Below are 24,035 nucleotides of genomic sequence, written 5' to 3'. Positions count from 1 at the left end.
ATTCTGCATGCGTGCGCGCGTGCATGCATCGATCATCATCGTATGAGTGCATCTGCGTACGTGCTCCGATGTATCATGTATGTACGGTACGGTTGCATATCAGCAATGCTACATTGAATACATTCACGGGCTCAATACGGGGCTTTTACTGATTGAGTCTGAGTTGCCAAGGCATGATTGGATTAAGGGAAGAGATTGGACCCCACCGACCAGAAAATCGGGAAGAGCGGGGGCAGGTTTAGTCAGACGGAAGCAACCCGTGAAAGCCAGTAAACAGCCCATGCGTTTAGCATTTTTGCTACATCAACGGGCTATTACGGGGTTTTACAGGGCTTGTCGCCCACCCCCACCAGTTAAAATCGAGGGATGGACGATTAATTAGAAGAAGGAGGTTAGTTAGCCCAATTAAAGAACGACAAGTCAGCTGGTCTGTAAAAAGCTGTCGATATAGTCCGTGTATCTAGGAGTCAGCACGTCCTGCACACGGGTACATATGAACCCGCTTTTCAAAAATGTACTTTTAACGCATTTTGTAATGTCAAAAATTCTAAACAAAATTTTATGCATACATGTTTGCAAAAGTATGTTCGCGGCACAAAGTTTTGTGAAAAAAGGTATTTTTATTTTGTCACTGTAAAAAAGACAAATTTTAGTGCTTCTAAATAGCGTTCCGCGGCACAATATTTTGTCTTTTTTGCACAGGCTACAAAAAAAGTTGTTTTTCCCGTGAAACTTTCTGCACACACATAGAATATGGAGATGTTCGCGCTCCCCTTTTTTAAGAATTTTTTGGCATTTCAAAATATGTTTTTCAAAATGGGTTCATATGTACCCGGGTTCATCCATGCACTTCCCATGTATCTAGCATTTTTGATATACCACCACTATATACCGAGGGCGGCCAACTCCCGAACGAAGGCAACGGCGTGCTCCGGCTTGACGCACTGGGACACAACATTGACGCCGTCCTTCCCCTTGCATGGCGGGCACAAAATGCAGACGTTCATCGCTGTCTGCTCCGGCGGCTTGCACAACGGTGGCATCACCCGTACCGGACTCCCACGCCCGAAGTCCACCACGTCGAACCCAATGTTCATCCAGCTCATCACAGCCAGCGTCTTGTACTTGGAGTAGCTCGGCCGGGGCGTCAGCTGCTGCCGCCGATGAACCCCACCGTCGTCGGCGCCGCCCCCGTTCATGAGTATCTTCTCCTTCGCAAGCCTGATGAGCTTCACCAGGTCCTTGACGTCGCCGCCCGCCACTGCGCCGCTCTTCGCTTGGACCGTCTACCCCATCAGGCAGTTGCCGTAGTAGCAGCGCTTGCCCCCCACGAGCCCTCGAATGTTGCTCGTGAAGCGAGGAGCGCGGGCGCGTCAGGGTCGGAGGTGTGAGCATGATGTTATCGAAAGCATGATTTACAAGTTTGTCTCTGAGACATACGAAAGGTGCTTTTCATAGAAGACAGGATAAGTAAAACTATTCATGTTTGCCAACCCAGGCTCTAAACGAGACTCTAACCAACACCATCCAGAAGTGACCCGAAGAGCGACCCAATATAGTGATTGCTACAGTTCATATTTTGATAGTAAAACTGATGTGTAATCATATACTCCCTCCGTCCCATAATATAAGAGCGTTTTTGACACTATTGTAGTGTAAAAAACGTTTTTATATTATGGGACAGAGGGAGTAGATAATAAAATACATGGCACAATATCAGTACATCTCCAAACAGCCAATAAATCTCATAGTACCACAAGGACATGCACCTGCAGTACATCCTGCATTGCAGGTTCACATCAACAGCTCATAGCAAGGCTATCAGTTCAACAACACTAATACCACCTCAAGCATCAACAATTTAAAAAGAATGGGCACCAAAACAAAAGGGCAATAGACACCTCTTCAGACGTTATTTTTTCAAAAATCAACTCATCCTCTTGACCGCTCCAGATATCGTCCCTGTGCATTGCTCAGGAAATTATAAATTCTGGTATAGCACACAAGAAAATATCAGAGTAGAAAAGTGGCACATAAACTACCAAAAAATTCTCATGCTTATTGTTATTGCAAGAAGGCATCGATCATATTTTGAAGCTAATAATAATTAACATGCACTTATCACTTGTTGGAGTTGGTTCTCTTGAATTAATCAATAGCAGCATGAGCATAAGCATTAAATCAGCAGCACAAGTGCACACTTATTCAAGCTAGTAGCAGCCCAGCAGGCTAGCAGCAAAAGCATTCAAACAACTAAAGAAGCACAGTATAACAACACAAGCATTCAAAGAGCAGCAAGCCAGCAAGCACCATCCATCAGACCGGTAGCTTAATGGAAGAAAAATCTGAAGAATAAAAGATGTATAGGTTGAGGAAAGATGAGAGGATGCTGGGTTGCTTGCGAAGCTACGTCTGTGAGGCTAGCAGGCTTGGACTGTCACATGTCATATCTTATAAACTTAGGCAAGTGTTCTCTGGTTATCCTTAACATCATGCACTAACTTGGGTAATTAGCATCAAACAATACATATCAGTACAAGGCTAGGCAAGATAATAAAGACTTGGGAAAAGATAGCAGAGTTAAAAAAATGATACATGCCCACACCTCATTCTAATAATGTTGGTGCAAGCATAGGCTTGTTTTCCTTTCAGCCGACTACAAGAAATATGTCAACTAGTGACCTTCTGTCAGTGACCCTGAAAGAATTGGTCATAGACGTATGACCATTTGAGATCAATTGGTCAAAAGTTGTTCGGGGGGCTCCAAACCCTCAACTATATCGACCATTTTGGTTAGAAAGGTCGATCGTAATTCCTTACACGAAATGGTCATAAAGCAGACAACACTGGTCTGCTGCCTTATTTCTAGTTGATCACGACCAATATTGATGGTCATAACCTTGTAAATTGTGGTGGGTTTCTATGACTAGGCACCACCTCATCAGTTTTGCCTATGTGTCATGTTCATGTGTCAATTTTTTCCCTAGGTTGTGAAGCAACCTATATTTATGTCATTCTCAAAATTCCCCCAAAAATCTCATAAATTCTTTGGGTCATATCTTGGTCAAATATGTAAAAATCCTTCCTTGCCTAGTTCAAACATAATTCAACAATATTCATTTTCCTATTTTGTTCACAATAATACTTTGTGAAGAAAGTGCTATTTATATATTCTTGATTGCCCTTAAAATTTTTGGGCACTCTTTCCTATCCAAATCATTGCCTCATGACAAAATTCAGCTCCATTTGCCCAGTAAATTTTCCTCGGCAAATTTCCAAAGTTTTTTTCTACCTAGAAGCATTGTGAAGAAAGTATCATTTTTATATATCCAAATGACATGAAATTTATACAGTTCCTTCATATGCCCAAATTATCACCCTCCTCCAAATTGCAGCTCATTCAAATCATCTATATGAGCCCAGGTTCAATTTATATTTTATGGCCAGATTGGAACATTGCAAAGCAAGTATTATCCAGATCCCTCCTATTACCCTCAAACTTTTTGGGCACTCTTCCATACCCAAATCATTGCCACATGATAATATTCAGCTCTATTTTCCTGGTAAATCTTTCTCAGGAAATTTCCAAAGTTTCTACCTCGAGAGAAGCTTTGTGAAGTAAGTACTAGCTAGGCTTACCCAAATGATCTGAAAATTTACCAGGACATGACCATACCTATGTAACTTACCTACACCTAATTTGAGTTCATTTCATTTATCCAATTTCACTCGCTAATTTTCCCAAGTTTCTGTCCAGGGAATAGCATTGTGAAGGAAGTACCACTTTGGTATGTCCAAATGGTATCAATTTTCTATAGTGCTTTCCTATGCCCAAATAACCATCCCCAACCAAATTTCAGCTCAATCTATTCATTATTTTGAGCACAGCTTCAACATTCATATTTCTGTCCAGTGTGGTACTTTGCAAAGCAAGTACCACCTAGGCTCCTCCTTTTGATAAAAAATTGTGAAGACAGTCTTCTTAGTAGATGATCATCTTCAGCCAAAACTCACGCCCATTGGCCACATGCATTTCCCGTATCGCTAATCAAACACTTGGCTGTTAATTCATGTTTGAGCATAGTTCGGTCTCCTCGTGAGAATCTTATGTTGTAATTTTCTTCCTAGCACCTGCCTGGGGAGTACCCAACCCCCTAGACATGCCTAGGCCTCCCAGAACACATGGCAACTCTATGGTCATGCGGTAACCACGCGGCGGGCATGCGAGTTTACGCGCTCTGGAGTTGGGGCCCTCGTTCACCATCCAAACCTCGATGTATCGCCATCAAACCATGTATTTCTGATTAAATAGATACTTATATACCTAGAATGATTTTTGTAAAAAAATAAAGAGCAAATTATAAGGTAGATGCAGTTCAAAATTGACCCGCTTCCTACTGAATCGGCATAAATTTGTCTTTTTCACAAGTAGAGTATCAAAACTTTTGACACCCAACCATTTTGTCAATTATGCATTAAATATGGCCTAATATTTAAAAAAATGATTTGGTCCAATTTTGCAACAAATATATGGTAGCTCCTTCACACAAAAAACTCATTTTGGGCATTAAAAAATGGAAAATGAATTTTCCGTGCAAAGAAAATGAAAACAAAGTATGCCATTGTTTGGAATTTTAGGCAACATTGTTTGGAATTCCAAGATGCACCCTTGTGCACAATATGAGATCATTTGAACAAACTATGCCATGAATGTGGCCATAAGATTGATCATTTGGCTTGAAAACCCTGAATCTTCACGCATGATAGCTCATTTCTGATAACACTTTTTAAAAATAATTGCCGTATTACAAGTTTATTATTTTTCCTGGAAACTTGGTCACATATAATGACACAATGCGAAGGTTTTCCAATTTTTTGATTTTTTTGAATTTTTTATAATCATTTCGAAATGCGATCAAAACGGCGGGGTTTGACCGTTCCTAGCTAGTGGTTGAATGTTAGAAAACTTTTGATGTTTCTCTGATTAAATAAATACTTATGTACCTAGAAATGATTTTTTGAAAAAAAGAGCAAACTATGATGCAGCTGCAGTTCAAATTTGACCCGCTTCCTACTGAATCGGCGAGAATTTGTCTTTTTCATCGGAGGTGGATCAAGGCTTTTGACACCCAACCATTTGGTCAATTGTGAATCAAACATGGCCTAGTATTTTAGAAAAATAATTTGGTCCAATTTTGCAACAAATATATGGTAGTTCCTTCACAAAAAGAACTCAATTTGAGTACTTGGAAAATGGGAAATGAATTTTCCGTGCAAAGAAAATGAAAACTCCCTTAGGAAATATTGTTTGGAATTCCAAGATGCACCCTTGTGCACAATATGAGATCATTTGAACAAACTATGCCATGAATGTGGCCATAAGATTGATCATTTGGCTTGAAAACCCTGAATCTTCACGCATGATAGCTCATTTCTGAGAACACTTTTTTAAAATAATTGCCGTATTGCAAGTTTATTATTTTTCCTGGAAACTTGGTCACATACAATGACACAATGTGAATGTTTTCCATTTTTTTGTTTTTTTGGAATTTTGTATGCCCATTTCGAAATGCGATCAAAACGGCGGGTTTAACCGTTCCTAGCTACTGGTTGAATCTTGGAATTTTTTTGATGTTTCTCTGATTAAATAGATACTTATCTACCTAGAAATGATTTTTTGAAAAAAATAAAGAGCAAACTATGAGGCAGCTGCAGTTCAAATTTGACCTGCTTCCTACTGAATCGACGGGAATTTGTCTTTTTCACCACAGGTGGATGAAGGCTTTTGACGCCCAACCATTTGGTCAATTGTGAATAAGATATGGCCTAATATTTTAGAAAAATGATTCGGTCCAATTTTGCAACAAATATATGGTAGCTCCTTCACAAAAAGAACTCAATTCGGGCACTCAGAAAATGGAAAATGAATTTTCCGTGCAAAGAAAATGAAAACTCCCTTAGGCAACATTGTTTGGAATTTCAAGATGCATCCTTGTGCACAATATGAGATCATTTGAACAAACTATGCCATGAATGTGGCCATAAGATTGATCATTTGGCTTGAAACCCAGAATCTTCACACATGATAGCTAATTTCTGAGAATACTTTTTAAAAATAATTGCCATATTACAAGTTTATTATTTTTCCTGGAAACCTAGTCACATATAATGACACAATGCGAATGTTTTCCAATTTTTTGATTTTTTGAATTTTTTATGCCCGTTTCGAAATGCGATCAAAACGGCGGGTTTGACCGTTCCTAGCTAGTGGTTGAATCTCAGAAAAAGTTGATGTTTCTCTGATTAAATAGATATTTATGTACCTAGAAATGTTTTTTGGAAAAAATAAAGAGCAAACTATGAGGCAGCTGCAGTTCAAATTTGACCCGCTTCGTGTTGAATCGGCGAAATTTTGTCTTTTTCACCAGAGGTGGATCAAAGATTTTGACACCCAACCATTTGGTCAATTGTACATTAAATATGGCCTAGTATTTTAGAAAATTGATTTGGTCCAATTTTGAAACAATTATTTGATAGGTTCTTCACAAAAAAACTCATTTTGGGCACTCGAGAAATGAAAAATGATTTTTTCGTGCAAAGAAAATGAAAGCTTCCTTAGGCAACATTGTTTTCCATTCCATGTTTGTTGTTTTCCTGAAAGCTAGTTCACAATTGGTGATACAATGAGAAGGTTTATTTTTTATTTTTTTTGAATTTATGTGATCACAAAATAGCTTACATGATTTTAACATCTTATTTTTAAATCTATCACGACCAATTTAGTTGGTCATAATGTTGTATTGCGTTCTGATTGGTCCGTGGACCAAACACGCGGATCATGCATGAAACACCGCAGCCCTCACCCCTCGCCTCCCCCACCAACCTCACGTGAGGCGAAACCCTAGCTCTGTTCTCCCCCATTTTCCATCCACCCCTCGCTTCCTTCCTTTCTTTCTTTCTTTCTCTCCCTCCCCCCTTTCCCCCGATGCAGACCCCCTCGTCCCCCTTGTCGCCGCCACCCACCCCTCAGAACCTCCCCGCTACCCACCTCCGCCGCCTCCCTCACTCTCCCCTCGTCTCCCTCGTCCTCGACCAACCTCATGGCCCGCGGGGCTCTCGCATCGCCGCCACTCCACGCCCGCGCACGATAGAAGAGAAGCCCGAGGTCGTCCTCCGATGCTCCTCTGCCTCCCTCGCCCGCGGGGCTCTCTGCTCCACCTCGACTGGCCGGCGCAGACATAAGAGGAGCCCTCGTCGGTCGCAGGTCCTCGACTCCGCCGTGGCAGCGTGGAACCCTCATCGTCTGGATCTAGCCGACATTGCAGCCATGTCGTTCACCCCGCGACCCTACTCCGGCAAGAGCACCCTCGCCCTCATAAGTGACCCACGCACCCCTCTCCTTCGATTCATGATTCGTCCATCGCTTCTCGCGCGGGGAGAGAGACACGGACGGAGCGGAGATCGATCGGGCGAACGCTGCCGCCGCATCGGAGCACGCGTGCGCGCGACGCCGTCCCCACCTCGCTCGGTCCATTGCGCCGTTCGCCTCGCCTCCTGTTCACCGCGTTGATCTGATTTTAATTTCGCCGCAGTTTTTTTGACAGGCCCGAGAGTTAGGGCGCGATGGCGGCGCCGCCGGCCAGGGCTCGGGCCGACTACGGCTACCTCATCAAGCTCCTCCTAATCGGCGACAATGGTGAGCCCGCCTGTTCCTCATCAAGCTCCCGTCTCTCAATCCGCGCGGGATCTGGCGGCTTATTCCTTAGGCGGTTTGATTTCCATGCGCCAGTTGAGATCTGGCGCCCTAGATCATTTTTTGTGGAGGCTGCTGTGTGCCCATGTGAAATCTGGAAGGGCGGTAGAATCTAGCCTCTTGTGTTTATTGGATGGATGGTGTGTGCTCTGCGAGAGGAGTACCTTTTTCCTGCATGCAAATTATACAAGCAATGGTAGCTGCGTAGTCATAGAACTGATGCAAGTGAGGATGTAGTTAGTGTTGGGGAACGTAGTAATTTCAAAAAAATTCCTACGCACACGTAAGATCATGGTGATGCATAACAACGAGAGGGGAGAGTGTTGTCTACATACCCTCGTAGACCGTTCGCGGAAGTGTTATATCAACGCGGTTGATGTAGTCGTACGTCTTCACGTCCGACCGATCCAAGTACCGAAAGCACGACACCTCCGAGTTCTGCACACGTTCGGCTCGGTGACGTCCTCGCCTTCTCGATCCAGCAAGAGGGGCGAAGTAGTAGATGAGCTTCGGCAGCACGACGGCGTGGTGATGGTGTTGATGAAGAACAATCTCCGCAGGGCTTCGCCTAAGCACTACGAAAACTATGACGGAGGATAAACTAGAGGGGACGGGGTTGCCGGCACACGGCTTGGTGTTTCTTGATGTGTCTTTAGTGCTAGACCTACCCCTCTATTTATATGTTGAGCCCTGGGGTTGAAACTTGGAGTAAAAGCCTCCTCAAAGTCAATTTTACCCGAAAGGCAAGAGTCCTTCTCGGACTCCAGGGCTAGACGCCAGGGTTCCCGGCGTCTACCCCCTAGACGCCAGGGTTCCTGGCGTCTAGCCTCTTGTCTCCGCAAAACTTCCTTTTGCACTTTCCAAAAGCCTCGTGAGCTTTCCCCTTTGGCCCAGATAAAGTGTTCTCGTGCCCAAACATTTCGGGAAACATCCGGAACCCCTTCCGGTGAATTTCGGAACCCTTCTGGAGATCAAACACTACTATCCCATATATCAAACTTTATCTCCGGACCATTCCGGAGTTCCTCCTCATGTCCGTGATCTTATCTCGGACTCCGAACAACATTCGGTCATCAACATACATAACTCATATAGTACTATATCGTCAACGAACGTTAAGCATGCGGACCCTATGGGTTCGAGAACTATGTAGACATGACCGAGACACCTCTCTGGTCAATAACCAATAACGGGACCTGGATGCCCATATTGGCTCCTACATATTCTACGAAGATCTTTATCGGTCAGACCGCATAACAACATACGTTGTTCCCTTTGTCATCTGTATGTTACTTGACCGAGGTTCGATCGTCGGTATCTCAATACCTAGTTCAATCTCATTACCGGCAAGTCTCTTTACTCGTTCCGTAATACATCATCCCGCAACTAACTTATTAGTTGGAATGCTTGCAAGGCTTGAGTGATGTGTATTACCGAGAGGGCCCGGAGATACCTCTCTGACAATTGGAGTGACAAATCCTAATCTCGAAATACGCCAACCCAACAAGTACCTTCGGAGACACCTGTAGAGCACCTTTATAATCACCCAGTTACGTTGTGACGTTTGGTGGCACACAAAGTGTTCCTCCGGTAAACGGGAGTTGCATAATCTCATAGTCATAGGAACATGTATAAGTCATGAAGAAAGCAATAGCAACAAACTAAACGATCAAGTGCTAGGCTAACAGAATGGGTCAAGTCAATCGCATCATTCTCCTAATGATGTGATCCCGTTAATCAAATGAAAACTCATGTCTATGGTTAGGAAACATAACCATCTTTGACCAATGAGCTAGTCAAGTAGAGGCATACTAGTGACACTTTGTTTGTCTATGTATTCACATATGTATTATGTTTCTGGTTAATACAATTCTAGCATGAATAATAAACATTTATCATGATATAAGGAAATAAATAATAACTTTATTATTGCCTCTAGGGCATATTTCCTTCAGTTAGTTAGATTGATCGTCACATGCAGTCAGGAGCAAGCTCTTGTTCCTGTAACTGTCTGTCCTGGTGTTAAGGAAATCGCATGGTTGGTATGAATTGTACAAGTAGGATAACAAATTTCATTTTCTCTTTCCCCTTAACTGTGTAAGTAAGCAAACCACTAGCTTTGCCCCTGTTTCTGTGACCTTACCATACCTGTATGTTTTGGTTATGTATCCTCTCCTTGTTTTCATACAATGTGGAATTTGTAACTGATGCATAGCCTTACACAGCATTTCTCCATTTTCATGTCTAAAGAAGCATTTATGGTTTACTGTCAGTGTTGTTGTCCTGAGCTGTGTTGTGTGCTTGTGGAATTCTGTTCCGGGTTGATCTTCTTGCTCTGATCCGCTTGCTCGTGGTTATTTTGGGAGGGGAAAGGGGATTTATGCTGGCATGTTCCTGTAGCCAGGTGTACTTTGAATTATGGATAGTGCAGGACGCATCTCATGGGGTTTCAGGGGTTCAAAAGGGTTTGGCGGCTTGTCTATTGCGTTAATTCTTGTCTTGGCTTATTGATTAGCAGCAGGCGTTTCAGATGTAGTGGGGTTGTGTCGTGGGTACCTGGGTAATTAAAATTGCTTCTGTTTTGTAACTGTATGCTTCTAGGAATGTCACATTGCAACATGCAGACTATGGGTCTAGATCTGGCAGTTGAAAGTGCTTAATCTTTCTATAAGTTTCAACTGAAGCTATGTGTATACAATAATTTACCGAATAAGCAAACTTATGTGAATATACTATGCTTGATGTTGATCATCTGGTGCATTAGTATGCAGTTCTCATTGTCAGTTCTTGTTTTCTTGATTCATTTATACTATATGCCCGCTTGCTTCTGGTTTGAATATTGTGGTCTGCATGCTTTAGTCACTGTGCCCTTAGTTCTTTTTTTTGTAGGGAGCTATGCTTATCATTAGAAACTCTTGGTGATGATGTTATTCCTCTTTTGGTTCATGTGTTGCAATTATATACCACATAATTCTACACCACGTGGCGGACTTAACTATCTTAGTGACTTCATTTGATGTGTGTATTTCTGTTAATTTTAAGCTTCTGTTGCTGTGAAAATGTACCTCACTGACCGTCTGTCTATTTATTGTGTATTTCTTGCATGAGGAGGTGACTAGTGATGGGGCGCGCCAAGCAGCAGTAGGGGAAGGGGGTCTCCTGATCAAGGAGGCGGAGGAGTATGGGCGTGCCCAGCCGGCAGCCCTGTCCTGCTTGTGGGGGAGGGGCGGGAGGGGTCTGCTCCTCTGCTTCCATTGCAACCGTGGCAGGTAGCTCCTCCATCTCCCTCCCCCTCTTCCCGTACTCACTACTTCTGCTGCTAAGTTGACGAATATGTGATGCACTTGTCCCAAGGAATTTTAGAGGGATCTGTATGAACAAGTCATGTTTTTATTTTATTTTATTTAGGTTGTTAGTTACCAAACAGAGAGGGAAGATGAGCTCCTGCTTGGATTTTTTTCTGCCAGCACATGATTTGTATGTATGCAATCATCATCTGATTTGATGCTACCTTGTCGTTCATGTTGTGTGCATTGATTCCCACAAACTATAACCTAATTTGATGCTACCTTGTACTTTTTTTTCAATTGATATTTGTCTCATCCAGCACTCTGACTATAAATATGTTATTTTAATCCTGATGATGATGTTGTAGTATAAGGTGGACACCATAATGAATAATTTTGTTTCATCATGCCTTGGTTTACCCAAATCCGATTGTTTTTGGTTTGTACTTTGGACCCTGTGTGTTTCTCAGGGCATCTCCAGCCGCGCCCCCAATAGGGCCTCCCCAGGCGATTTTGCCGCGCCGGCGCCAAAAAAAGGCCCCAGTCGCGCCCCCAGAAGGCCGTTTTTCGCCGGCTCGGGCCAAAACTGGTGCCGGCGGACCCAGGCCGAACCCGCCGCCCTGGGGGGTGTTTGGGGAGCCGGCGCAAGCGAAAAAGGTGCGTGGGCCCGCCCTGGAGGCGACCCGAGGGCCTTTTCCCGCCGTTTGTTGATGCTTTTCCCTCGCATCTCTCCCGCTCGCTCGCCTTCCTCCCGCCATTCTCCCCCTTTCTCCCGCCAAACCCCCTCCCGCTCGCCTTCCAGTCGCCGCCATGCCGCCGAAGAAGTACACCATGCCGCGCGCGGCGGCAAACGCGACTGGCGCCGTGGTCCAGCCGAAGCAGAGGAAGCCGAGGGCGCCGCCATCAAAGCCGCCGAGCCTGTCGAACGCCGAGTGGAGGGTGGAAGTTCAGCGGCGCGAAGCAGTCACCGCCAATAGGCGGAACAGGGCCATCGCCAAGAAGGCCCGCGACAATGCGGCGCGCTTGGCGGCGTCTTCCTCATCGGTCGACCAGGCAGGGATGAATCCACCGGTCGTCAGCCACGCCCAGTATGCGCCCTGGGGACAGCAAGGCGCCGGATCTCCATGGGGTTCATCGTCGCCCGGCTAAGCCAACGGCGACGCGCACGGTGGGTTCAACCCGAACGTGACCTTCCCTCATGGTCACCCCGCTAGGCGCACGCCCTCGCCCGCCTTCGTCGGCGTGCAGTACCCTCCATACAACTACTCGCCGCCCGCCTCCTACGCGTCCACGCCGACGCCCCATCTCTACAGTGGACCTCTGCCCTTCTCGCACCTCGGCGACGCCGACGACACGGGAGCCGACATGGACAACATCATCGCAACAGGATCGACCGCGGCCGCCGCCTCTCCCGGGTTCGCCACCCAGGACGATGTAGTGGATCTCAGCGGCGACATGGAGGCCGAGCTCGGCTACGTCTATGGCGAGGACGCATAGGAACCCGAGGAGGAGGAGGAGGAGGATGAGCCGGCTCCTGTTTCGATGAAGGGGCGCCAGAAGAAGAAGAAGCGGGCGGCCAGGTCAGGCGAACCGCGCATCAAGTGGACGTCCAAGGAGGAGGAATGCCTCGCCGAAGCATGGAAAGTCGTCTGCCTCGACCCGACCACCGGCGCGAACCAGAGCTTGGAGACGTACTGGGACCGCATCAAGGCCGAGTTCGACGAACGGAAGCTCGTCGATCCCTACTTCAAAGGCGTCTACATGCAGCGCGGCTCCAAGGCGATGGCGAACCATTGGGTCCGTGTCCAGTTGGCGTGCAACAAATGGCATGGGATCGTCGAGGAGGTCGCGGCTCGCCCGAAGAGCGGCGCCAGCATTGAGGATTAGCTGCTGCGTATGTTCGCCATGTATCGGGGCGACAACCAAGACGCCGACTTAAAGCACCTCCACGTCTACAAGCGCATTGACAAGTGCGAGAAGTGGGCGGAAGTCCGGCGTGCCCTCGACAAGGCCAAGGAGACGTACAAGCCGGACGCGCCGACTCCGAGCGCGTCAGAGGGGCGGCCGGACGGCCACAAGTTGGCGAAGAAGGCGAAAAACGCCGATGCGGCAACCGCGCGAGTGCAGGAGTCCATCGAGCATTGCCTCGCCGACGCGCAGGCCCGGGCCGTCCTGCGCGAAGAGAAGGCCGAGGCGCGGTGGTCGTCGCTGATGAAGAACAACGCCATCAAACTCGACCTGCTCCGGACGAACGTCGCCGCGAAGAAGAGGAACACCGACATGGCTTTTCTGATGGGCGGGGCGGACATGCTCCAAAGCAACGACGAGAAGCTCAAGGCGTGGTACCTGGTGCAGCGCGGCCTCATCCTGAACGAGCTGCCGACGGCAACGCCGACGACGCCCACGACGCCCACGACCACCCGGACGCCAATCCCAAACGACACCTCTACGTCGCCGCCCAGCAGTGCCGAAGCCGCGCCGACACAACCCAGCACCGAAGCAGCTCCGACACCGCCGAGCCCGCGCACGCCGACTCCGCCAACGCCTGGAGCCGACCCCGCCGAGTGAATCATTGCGCACGCGAACTCTGTTTTTTGTAACGCCAGACTACGTCCGATCGCCGGATTTGCGGCATCTTTTGTGAGCGGGAATGACCAAGTTTAAATTTCCTGCATCCTGGGGCCGGCGCGTGGGGGCGTGACTGGGCGCTAGGTCGCCCCCAGGGGCCGAACTAGCGCCGGCACGCCCCCAGGCCGCTCTATTTAGGCGTCCTGGGGGGCGGAACGGCTGGAGATGCACTCACATGAACTAGTGTTGTTGTAACATGAACTGGAGTAGGTCGCTGCTATCTAAATGTGATCATTGCAAGGAAGAACCACTGTTTGGCTTCATCTCTTCCTCATTTGATCATTTTTATGGCCCATATGCATGCTACGTGTTGGCTGACTTGGCATGACGTGCACGAAAACTGTTTGGGCATCCATACTAAACAACACTTCTTAATTTTCATGTAGACTTGCTCTAGCTCTTCTTAATTTTCATGCATGTTTCTTTTCAGAGTCGATCTTACTACTAAATAGCACCCCATCACCTATTGTTGTTGTTGTTGTTGTTGTTGTTGTTCACCTTATCCTTGCTGTTCTGTTTTCTTATTGACAAATATTTTGAGTAAATTCAATACGAAAGATGTTTAAAGAAGCTCCAAGACATTCTTATATACCAAGTTATGTAATAATAGCTGGATTATCTGGGAATTTAATGTATCTTCTCTCTGTTTGTGAATGAAATAGTAATTATGTATGTGATTTAATGTATCTTCTCTATGTGAATTTCATGTATGTTTCAAAACTACAATTTCTGTTTCATATGAAATAGTAATTATGTATGTGATTTGAAAATGTGTGCAATGGAAACATGACTCATGCGACCCACTTATCAAAATAATTTGAGCACATTTAAAATTTCTGACGTGTGGGACCGGTGTATGATATTATGATATATGGGACAAATGTAAAACAGTGGAAAATAAAATGGCAAAAAATAAAAGATCATACGCCTTAAAAGGCCGCATCTAGAAATAAAAAGGCCGAATTGCTGGGCCAGGCCCATGTAGCTAGCAAAAATTAATAGAAAAAATAAATATTAAAAAGGCCGAATTGTTGGGCTAGGCCCATGTAGAAAACCGAATTGGACTGGGCTGATTCTTGTGCCACATCAGCTTGCCACATTGAATGCCTACGTGGCCCGGGGGGGTTGCTAGTGACCAAAATTTTGGTCGTGAAACCAACGACCTTTTACATATCACAAAGAAGGTCACTAATTTCAGTTTACGACCGCCAGCTTTTGACCATCTGTTTTTGGTCGCAAAAAGGTCGCAAATGAAAAACAATGACCTTTCAGTGACCAATAGTGATGGTCGCAAGTTGCCATATTTCTTGTAGTGAGGTGACCGTGCGGGTGCAGCACTGCCAGATAAACGCGACAACAGTGTCGAACACCATGCAGTCGCCGCCGCACTCTGCTTTGATGCGGCCGATCAAGCTCCATGGGATGGTGATGTCGAGGCTCGCCATTTCCTCCATTCCAACGCGCATCCCGGACCGCACTGCGGCGGCCATCAGTGGCGGGAGGTGCGGGAGGGAGCCGTCCACTTCGGATCTGATTGGGGCGACGGATGGCACTGGCATCCCACGGGCGAGCTCGCCGGTGGCCTGCAGGAACTGCGCCATCCGAGCGCCATCGGCCGCAACGTGGTTCCACGTCGCCCCGGCGATGAACCCGCCGCAGGCGAACTCGGTCACCTGCACCAACAGCAAGGCGTCGCAGCTTCTTCGCAGAAGTAAATAACATGTCCATCTACATTTTCCTCCAAGAGATCCTTAACCATAACAATACTAGGTTGTACTTTAATTTGTTCATCAGGTTTAGGTGTTCTAATATAGGTTTTGTTGACCACAGTTGAAACTTTATCATGTTCCTTTATCCTAACAGGGAAAAATGGTTTCTCAATATCAGCAGCAGGAACAATTGGATCAACATTATAAATTATAGTTTTTTCTTTAAATGGTATTGGTTCTTTAATTTTTCTTTAATAGGTGGGTGATATTTAAACAACTTCTATTTAGGGACTATCAACATGAGTAGCAAATGATTCATAAAAGGAGGCTACTATCTCAAAGTCAAGTCCATGTTTAGTGCTAAATTATTGAAAAGCACCGGTATTTATAAAAGATTTAACACAATCATACTTAAGTTTAATACCTGACTCTTTACCTTCGCCGAGTTCTCAATCTTCAGAGTTGCGTTTAATTCTTTCCAAAAGATCCCACCGGTATTCAATAGTCTTCTTCATAAAAGAATCATCACAAGAAGTATCAAGCATGGTTTGATCATTACGAGAAAGCCGAGTATAATTTTTTTGGATAATAATTTCTCTTGAGAGCTCATGATTGTGGCATGAATATAACATTGACTTAAGCCTCCCCCAAGCTAGAGTGATATCTTCTTCTTCACGAGGCCAAAAACTATATATATAATTTCGATCACGATGAACTATATGCATGGATATTTTTTTGATGGAACTCCATTTTCAGTCAAATCCAATTCTAGGATAAAATATTATCGCATAGGCTATATCATGTCAATACTTTTTCCTTCAAAGATAAAGGAAAAACCTTCTTCATAACTTCATCTCCGGGTAAACCTGTAAGCCTGAACAATCCACAAATTTGTTCTACATATATCAAGTTCATATCAGGATGTTAGGTTCCGTCTCCTGCATAAGGATTATTAGCAGTTGTTCTACCATACTCGAAGGAATTTTATATTAAATATTTTCAGTAGGTGTAGTAGGTTGAGGGGTAGCTAATCGTGGTTCCGGTCGAGGTGAAGATACCCCGAAGAAACCCCTCAAATAATTGTTTTTTTCATAGTAACAAGTAACAATAAATTTCAGCACACTAGATAAATGTTTCCTTACCAAATTCCACTTACCAAAGGCGCTCCACTCCCCGGCAACGGCGCCAGAAAATAGCCTTGATGACCCATAAGTATAGGGGATCAATTGTAGCTCTTTTCAATAAGTAAGAGTGTCAAACCCAATGAGGAGCAGAAGGAAATGACAAGTGGTTTTCAGCAATATAATGTCTGCAAGTGCTGAAATTATAAGTAATAGAGTAGTTTGATAGTAGATAATCTGTAACGAGTAAGTAACGATAATAGTAGCAAAAATGCAGCAAGGTAGCCCAATCCTTTTAAGGCAAATGACAGGCCAAAATGGTCTCTTATGATAAGCAAAACGTTCTTGAGGGTACACGGGATTTTCATCTAGTCACTTTCACCATGTTGGTTTGATTTGTGTTCGATACTTTGATAATTTAATATGTGGGTGGACCGGTGCTTAGGTGTTGTTCTTACTTGACCAAACCTCCTACTTATGATTAACCCTCCTGCACAGAGGCGGAGCCAGGATCTCTCAAAGCCCAGGGCTGAAACTAAGCGGCTATACAAAAACACCTAAGATTATTATACCACACGTACCAATGCACGTCATAAGTACACTTGATATTAACAATTCAAAGGAAATATAAACTTCATTATTAACACGAGAGAAAAATTGACAAAAAAATATAAACAGTCTAACAAAGTGCATTGTTGTAAAAGCTAATATCAAATTATTGATGACTTGCTTCATATGAGATCACCATTTCTTCATTGGCAGTAGTTGAGGTACCTAGAGTTGTAAAGATAAAATTTAGGGCATGTTCGGCAGCTTCCCAACTCCTGAAATTCCTGAAATCCAGCTTCCCGTTTCGTATGCCAGCTTCCGAAATGAAAGCTAATGATCAGAAAACCGTTCGGTGTGCCAGCTCCAGTTTTCTCTCGCAGCGTATGGGCTGGCAGCCTTTTTCAGTTGATTCTGGCCTATTGGGAGTTGAGGACAGGCCAAACTTGGCCCAAGTTGGAGCTGGCTGGCCCATTAATCTCGTTTCTGGCCTAGTAGGGAGGGAAGGGAGTCGCTCCGGTCTTTTCTTCGCTTGACGAAACGTTTTCTTCCACTTCGCGGTGGCAGCTCGCCGTAAATAGCTGGAACTCCAACTCTTGCGATTTCTGGGATCGACGAAACACAAGCTCCCAGTTTTTGTACGTGGATGCTGGTTCGATCCAGGAAGCCAGCTTCCTGGCGCCGGGCCGTTCGGGCCAGCTCCGCTCGCGGATACGCGGAAGCTGGGAGCTGGCGAGCTACCGAACATGCCCTTAGTGTCCAAAATCAAGAGACTAGACATGGGCCAAATCAATTGTTCAGTTTTTTTAGAACACAATATATCATTATCATGAAATGCACGAGGTAGCTAGTAGGCCCTTTTGTTTCCTCATTGTGTGATTTCGTCTAATAATTGATTTCGGTTTATCAGATAAAATAAAATTGATTGAAATTATACAATTGAAAATCACCAAATAATTGATTTCTGCTGATTAAGAGGAATTAGGGGAAATGACAGTTGATATAGGTAGAAATTACCTATCATACATCCACATTAGTAGTGGGAGGCCGGGAGCAGATAAGAGCCGGCCAAGTAGATTGTTTAGGCGCAGTAGGGGCTGCTCTGTGATAAGATGATCCGAGCGCCAAGCACCCTGGGCACAGCCGTGCAGGTCAGTTCCGCCCCTTGAAATCCCCTTGTTAGAGTCTGAAGAAAAATGAAGCAATCTCAGGCCATGTGCCCTCTCAGCCGTCGGATCGTTTTTCCGAGCGCGTTTTGGCCGTCGGATCTTCGGGTGGACCGATCCGGGCCGTCCAATCGAGCCCGCAGCGACCCTGGCCGTCCGCGTCGCCATGCCACCGCCTGGCCGTGCCACCGCGTGTAAAATCGGTGCCCCCCAAGGGCGTTTTAGTCCTTTCACTTTTGGGTATAAACTTTTATCAGCTCCCGTAGAACCCTAGCCGCCTCCTCTCCTCTCCCCTTCCCAGCCGCTCGCCCGCCCGGCCGTCTCGCTCGCCGCCGCCTCCTCTCCTCCCCCGCGCCCCGCTCCTCCCACCTCGACGCCGCCTCCTCTCCCCTCCCGCGCCCCCTCGCCCTGCCCATCCAAGCTCAGGGTCGAGGGGCGGGCCGGGTCCAGGCGCGGCGGCTCGATGGTGAGCGCGATGGATCTCGAGCTAGCTCGGGCGCGTGGACACGTTGGTGAGCGCGCCAGCGGCCGTGGCGAGCTCGAGCCCGGGATAAACCTAGCATCATGGTCGCCATGGACGCCGGCGCTGCACCTGCGCCGCTGGTTGGTCCTCTCCGACACCGTCCGGGCCCTCCTGCACTGCATCACCCTCCTACCGCGCCTACTAGACCTACAGGCCCCTCTCCCCCCTTCTCCTCCTAAAGCTAGAGATTTCAGGTCGCTTGGGCGTGGAATAGAAAACCAGATGGATTTCTTTTGGTGTTCATGGAGAGGCAGATCTGGCTTTACTTTTGTCTTCTCATGTGTGTTGTTCTTCAATTTTGCAGGAAGTGCTCATGTATCAAATTCCAGTTGTTACTCAACCTGTAGTGGATTCCATTTGCTGAAGATATCTTCCATTGTCACCAGTGCATCCTTCTATCTGGCCTTCACGGATCAGTGGTTCAACCCTTCTCCTCCTCCTTATTTTCACTATTCTTCTATTCTAGGTTGGATGTATACATGTATGGCCATGTGTTTTTTGTACTCTTTTCTTTTTTGTCTTGATTCTGGTAAGGGACAAAAGAATTTGTGCTTGTTTTTAGTGGGGTGTGGACATATGCCTTTTATTCTTGGCTGGACATTGGTAGGAACCCTGGTGGGTTTGTTCCTTTTTGCATGCAGGAAGGCTATGTTTTTGTACAGGAGTTGTTGATTCTTATTTCTTTACTGCTCTAGCTAGGTTCCAAGGAAGGGGCTCTTTGGAGCTATCTTATTTTGTTAGTTTGCTGTCCAGGGGAGCTTTAGATCTAGAAGCATTTTTTCTGAAGTATGCATTTGTTGTCAAGGAGAGGTATAGTCTTGAGGTCATACGATAATTAGGAGTAACTCTAGAGATGCTTTGGTGTGCCCCTTTTGATTGATGTTGTTGGATGAGTAGTCATATGATAGTTAGGAGTACCGCTGAAGATGCTTTGGTGCTTTGGTGTGCCCCTTTAGACTGGTGTTGTTGGATAAGTAGGTGGATCTGGTGAGAGATAAAGGTGATATTTTGGATCTGATGCCTGGATGCGGTCATGTGCAGGTGCTGCTGTGTGAATTTGTGCCGCTGTGTCGAATTGGGCGGAGGCTTCCCTGTCAAGAAGAAGGTATCCTACAAACTCCACCCAATTCGACGAGCATTGAGCTGCAGCACCATCTGGTACTTGTACGGTCTGAAAAGCTTGTGCTATGTCACTGATTTCTTGGTGCGATCCATGGTGGTGCTGGTGCAGAGAAGCGTTGGGCACTTCAGTGCAGGCAAGGTGGTTGCCCATGTCCTGGAGGCTAAGATGTTGGCTTTTGTAGCAGCAGATTCCCTATGTAATACTCTATATGCTCCTAAACTATGCCAAATTGCTGATATATTGTCTTCAATCTTGGTAGAAATCTCCAGAGTCCAGAGCACCGCTACATAACCGTGTCTTTTTTGGGATAATCGGTGCAACCTACCATGGTTATTGTATGAAGTTGAGCAAAGTGTAACTAAATAAGTAAAAAGAAACTGACAAAAAAATCAGTTATAAAGGGTGATCAACATGTTTTATAACTGTTGAAAGACGTGTCAGTTGATATATGAAATTCAGGACATGGTTTCAGCTTGTAGCAGCAGTGTTATTGTTGGCCTCACCAGTCGCCACACTGAACTAGCGGGGTTGTAAATGGATGCAGTGCATTACAATATGATATCCCTGTCTCGTACATAACAAGTCGGAACTCTTCTATTGCAGGTATCTATCAAGATGGGATATTCAGGTCGCTCTGCGTAGTGGGTGCCTCATCATTTACAGGAAAGTTATTAATTCTAGGAAGCGATTGCGTGCTGATGTAGGACTTGATGAAGGAGAGGTGAGTACATGAAAATATGTCCAGAGAAATTTCTCTTTATTACCTTCCTTTTCTATTTTGAGATATATTCTTCAGTTTCTTTTTAACATATATTCTTCAGTTTATTTGTACATTGATGCCCCAGATCTGGTGAGCTTGTTTCTTTTTGAGATATATTTTTCAGTTTACTTGTACTATTTATATACCTAGATTCACTGGATTATCATGTGAAACTGATGTTTCAGTAATTTGAGATTTGTTATTTATATTTGACTGCTTCATTGTTCTCTGAAACTGCAGGTATGTCCCAAGTGAACTGGATTATTATGATGATTTCGTCGATTCATACTCCTTTTTATCCTGAAATAAATGGCTTTCACCTTTGGGCAGTTCAAGTGATGGAAGATATTGTTTCAATGATATTGAAGCTATTTTTAGATACTATGGCAGTTAAGGTTCATTTGAAGTCGCGGATGGATGCATGATTTATGCAGAAATGTATAAGTGCCATGTAGTGGTTAATTAGAGGTATACATTAGTGCATACAATTCTTTTATTCTCTGCTTCATGATCTGGTCAAACAGATACATTATTAGCTTAATTGGAGTATTGTTGGTTAGTGCAGTATCTATAGACTGTTAATATTGTTATTTTTGTTATTCTATGCATGTGAACACTGCCGAAAAGGGTGTCTTTGGAGATTTTCTTTCTTTCAATATTTCCAATTAAAAGGCTAAAATTAACAATTCATTTGTAATTTCAATATTCTGTGAGCCCTGCTGTATATACTGTCAGGCTACACATGTATCTCTTACTATGTCAAGCATTATCAGTTTATGCACAGATTTATCTAGCTTTGTTGTCATTTTTGTAGTGGATGTGTAGGTTTATCACAGTACCCATTTTACCATTTATGGTGTTTGACTGTATCCCGTTCGCCACTGGGCTTATCTAGATGCGTACACTTGCTAGCTCCCCACTTGACAGCCCAAACTCCCCACAGTAGTCCTGCTGCTTGCATTGTGCTTGGGTTCAAAATTTGCTCCTGGAAGTTTTCGTGCAGCTATAGAATTATTTAGAGTATAGTTCCCGGACCTTATTCATGTGTTCTTTTTGTAGGTGTATGGAAGTACAAGTACGCTGTGGCTAATTTGTTCCCTCTTTTATTGTTGTTACCGTGTCCTATCTCAGGTGTTCTTCGACTAAAATCAGGCTGCTCCTGCCATGTCTACCAGTGAAATGCCTCCTTCCATGATAAAGCAGCCTACTCTTAGGTACTTGCACATGGTTGAACCATCGGTTATTCAGGATTTTTTAGTAGTGATTTGGTGCACCAATAAATAGATGTTCCTACTATCTTAGAAAGTTTTAGCACGTGACAGGGGATCAAAACTTGATTTATTGTTTGTGTGCTGCCTAATTTGTTTTGCAGGTACAGATCTTGGTGTTGATTCTGCCTCACCTTTCCAGCCGGCAGTGGTTCGGTTTGCTGTAGGTTTCCTCGGTGTTCAGGTAGCACCCCTCCCCCATTTATTGTACTTAGGTTTGATGCATTTTAGGTATTGTTTGTTGTCGAATGGATTCAGAACCGTTGTACTGGCATAACAAAAATAGATGGTGATGTATCGACACATTCCAAGTTTAGAATTACTTTATTATGTAAAACAAAGATAATCCTTGGTAGAAATATATTGTCAAATGTGTGCTGCAATTGTAATTAGAGATCGAGGTCGGATCAGTATTTTGGTTTTTGTATTAGCAATTTCTTAGTGCCTTTCTTAGTGTGTGTACAGTCCTTCATAGATGTTTACTTTGGTGCCTGCTATTGGTTATAGTCATAGGGATGATATTTACCTTACTAAAAGGGCAATGGCTCATTACATTGTTAATTCCAGTTGTTTGGTTCAGTGCCGTACAATATGATGCAGAAAACACAATAGTGGTTTTTATTCAGAGAAAGCACTTGATAGGTAACTCTCCTACTCCTTCGTTGCCCTCCCCTCCATCCAGTCCTGCCGGAGCCCCAACGGCGGCGGCTCCCTCCATCTTCCCTTGCTCATCTTCCGTCACGTAGGCGACCTGCGCCCTCCGCTCAGGCTGCTCTCTCTCTCTCTCTCTGCATACCGGAGACAGCACGACTTGAGTTTCTTCTAATCCCTCCCCCTCTTTCTTTGGGTAACATGAGAACAGTACAGAAATCATACGAGTAGATTGCAGCCGAACCAAATACTGCTTGTGCATTAAACATGATTTATTTCACTGGGTTGTTAGCACTGTGTCCTAGATGCAATGCTCCTCTGCTTTCTTCCTATCTCACCAATGGATTCATTTGGACTAAGAAAATGTGCTCTTTTTTGAATCCGTGATGCCACTACTTTCTGCTGTGAAGTACTCTGTAGTGATTCTTACATGATTTCCATACATCAGACTGTGTCATATGTGACCTTTTGCTTTACTATGATGTTTAATTAATGTAAGATGCAATTTTTTTTGAAATATCAACGATTAGGTTATGCTTATTTAGGCCTGAAACCTTTAACTTGCCAAATTTTTATACATAGGTGACCTCTCCGACCTTTTCTACTTCTAGGGATGATGATGGTTTTGAAATTACGATCAGATACTTATCAAGTTCTATTTTTTCTTGTGCTCATGTTTCTATCCTAATCCAAGGAACTGGTTCTTTTTATTTTGTCGATCAGGTACTTCATGGCAGCGCTGTGGACATCCATCACCATAACCACATTGATGGTCCAAGCCCCAACTCACGACATCATTTTTAGTTGGGTTGTGAGCACCTCGACAACTCAACAACAAATATACTTGATGTGTAGCCGCATATACTACATCATCACCGACATCATTTCTATGACATGCTCAAAGTGATGTAATTAACCAAACCATTACTGTTATTAGTGCTTAGTTCCTCCTATATCTTTGAGAAATTCTAATGATGGAATGAATGGACTATATTTCCTTCAATCAGTGGAATATATATTGTGTAACCAGTAGTGGACTGGGTGGTGCTACCATCATGCTTTGCTATTCATGTAACAACCTGAATCGAATATGAATCGCGTTCTACCAAGTTGGATACAATGTCACTGCATTGTAAATTAGTTATTATGTGCTGCAATTCTTCATTGCTTTTGGTATGATGTCAATCTATCAGATTTGAAGCGTAACCTACTGTGTTGGATGGTTGCTGGGTTGGATATGACCGCACCCGACAGGGGTGCGGGGTGTGGCAAGCCGCACTTTCCATCTAGTTGATGAGGGTTGAAAGTAAGTGGCGTCTACGCTTTGAGCTACGGTTTTCTGTGCGGACGAGATCCAGCGATTCTACAAAATCGTTTTTTAGCATGTGTACGTTTTTTTAGGCATGTAGCCTATGTACGTGAGCTGGAGAGCTCGTTGGGCTGCACACATGGGGCTGGGCCTGTACGGCATGCTTGGGGCTGGGCTTCCTATATGTCTAA

At 44.9% G+C, this 24,035-nt stretch overlaps 1 long non-coding RNA gene and 1 pseudogene across 5 annotated transcripts; one reads left to right on the top strand and one right to left on the bottom strand.

The window, feature by feature from the left end:
- Nucleotides 1-884: 884 nt before the first annotated feature.
- LOC123153026 (acyl transferase 15-like) lies at nucleotides 885-18,072 on the bottom strand (annotated as a pseudogene).
- A 405-nt stretch (nucleotides 18,073-18,477) lies between these two features.
- LOC123154764 (uncharacterized) lies at nucleotides 18,478-23,699 on the top strand. Of its 5 annotated transcripts, XR_006477048.1 has the most exons (9): nucleotides 18,479-18,927; nucleotides 19,038-19,152; nucleotides 19,775-19,838; nucleotides 19,965-20,052; nucleotides 20,460-20,577; nucleotides 20,947-21,084; nucleotides 21,748-21,830; nucleotides 21,989-22,068; nucleotides 23,259-23,699. It is a non-coding gene; the product is annotated as an uncharacterized lncRNA (long non-coding RNA). The 5 variants fall into 5 exon arrangements; XR_006477049.1 differs by having other exon boundaries at nucleotides 18,478-19,152; nucleotides 21,676-21,830; XR_006477047.1 differs by having other exon boundaries at nucleotides 18,478-19,152; nucleotides 20,857-21,084.
- The last annotated feature ends 336 nt before the right edge of the window (nucleotides 23,700-24,035 follow it).

The sequence above is a fragment of the Triticum aestivum genome, chromosome 7A, assembly GCF_018294505.1.
Source record: "Triticum aestivum cultivar Chinese Spring chromosome 7A, IWGSC CS RefSeq v2.1, whole genome shotgun sequence".
NCBI lineage: Eukaryota > Viridiplantae > Streptophyta > Magnoliopsida > Poales > Poaceae > Triticum > Triticum aestivum.
The sequence above is the reverse complement of the archived record's forward strand: the minus strand, read 5'-3'. Positions and strand labels throughout refer to the sequence as shown.